Source organism: Octodon degus, unplaced genomic scaffold (genome assembly GCF_000260255.1).
Source record: "Octodon degus isolate 3935 unplaced genomic scaffold, OctDeg1.0 scaffold00031, whole genome shotgun sequence".
Lineage (NCBI taxonomy): Eukaryota > Metazoa > Chordata > Mammalia > Rodentia > Octodontidae > Octodon > Octodon degus.
In genome coordinates, this window is record NW_004524607.1 from 7,462,570 (window position 1) to 7,464,551 (window position 1,982).

The window sequence follows — 1,982 nt, forward strand, 5'->3', positions numbered from 1 at the left end:
CTGTGATAGCCGTTATAACCAGTAAGCAGCAGGGCTGGACTCTGAACCCAAGCTGCCTGGCCCTAGGAGCTTTGTGCTTCCCTTCCACACCATTTGCTTCTTTAGTGGAAATAGGATATTCTTAGGACGATCTCCTTCCCCATTCCGCTCAGAGCTGGCGAAGTGATCAGCCTTGTTACCTCCCTGTCCTTCCTCTCCTAGAGCTTGTGCTCTTCTTTGATTTCCCGGCTTTAGGCCATCCTGCTGCATAGCTTTACCTCTTGGAGAGACTTTTACACACTAACCTCCTGCAGACCAAGAGGCTTCTGTGACTGGGGACCATGTGTACGGATGAAATGCAAACCAGCCCAGGCACCACAGCAGGTGCTCTGCAGAGAAATGTGCCACAGATTTATGCATTTCTAAATAAAGACACTCATACTTTAGTGGTCTTTCTAGAGCTAAAGCATTCCTTACACTTTCAGCTATGAGAACAACTGAATTATTAAAGAAAACTATAGTTCATAATTATGACACAAAATTGAATCCAGATACCATTTCCTCCAATTTTTCAAGATGTCTCATCTTTACTCTTCTGGATCTCTTTTTCTAATAGATCAGGTATTTTGTTTATCAAGGAGATTACAATTAATCATAGCTTATTTGCTGTAAGTCCTACATAATTGCTAACTGAATTCTGATTAATGACCATAAGCTTGAGCTTCGCACTCTGGCTGTGCTGACCCCTGCGATTTCCCCAAACGTGGAAAGCTCAACTGCATAATATGTGGTCGTGGGAGTCTTCATTTGCCTTCTCCTGTGGAATTTTTTTTAAAAGTATAACCTTCAGATACACTGTCATGATTTTATTCAGCAAAAGTCTAGAAATCCAACATTTGCATGAGGCATAGAAATTGAAAGCACTAAAATCATGGTTTCTATTGTATTCTGTTTGGCTATTTATTGGTTTTGTTTCGGTTTTTGAGTAACAGCCGTCTCTTACCACTCCTAAGTATCAGGAAATCTGTAAGACAGTTTGCGTTCTTCCTAAAGCCCTCAGATGTTCTACAGCACACATATGTTCATGTCACTGTGAGCTTCAGATCTCAGAGCCTGCCTCTGCCCCATGTTAGTTGCTGAGCCGGTCCTAGTGATCAACATGCTCAGGCCTGAACACAGAGTGTCTCAGCGGTGAATATGCTCAGGAGTAAAGAAGAAGTCAGCCATACTGCTAAACATGCCCACTGTGCAACACTGAACAGGTACCAGAGTCCACAGGACTCGAGATGGAACCTGGGACATCCTGTTCTTCTCATTCTACCAGTGGATTTTTCTTCTCTCTACTGAGCTGCTGACCTATTATGTGGCTGGCTATGGTGACTTATACATGCTCTTTCATTACATTTGAGGCACAGTTAGGGTTGAGACCAGCAAGTGACTGAAATGGCTCCTGACATCCACACAGCTGTCTCAGAGGACAAGCCATCAGGAGGCATCAGAGACAGAGCACACTGTTTTGCTGGAGGACGCTGTCTACCTGGACAGGACCCTCAGCAAGGGAGCCTTCAGCTCACCCAGGAAACAGAGTGCATGTTCTAACAGGTGAAGGGGCTAATTCACTGCAGTGCCACACAACAGCCACAAACCCTGAGACGACCTGGGACCACGGGATCCTGAACAGACCCAGAGCGCAGGCCCGGCGAGAGAGTGAGATGACCTGGGGTCCTCCGGATCCTGAACAGACCCAGAGTGCAGGCCCAGAGAGTGAGTGAGACGACCTGGGGTCGTTCGGATCCTGAACAGACCCAGAGCGCAGGCCCTGCGAGTGAGTGAGAGGACCAGGGCCGCGGGATGCTGAACAGACCCAGAGCGCAGGCCCGGTGAGTGAGTGAGACGACCTGGGGCCGTGGGATCCTGAACAGACCCAGAGCGCAGGCCTGGCGAGTAAATGAGACGACCCGGGGCCCGGGGATCCTCATTTGACCCAGGCTGCATGCAGGCCC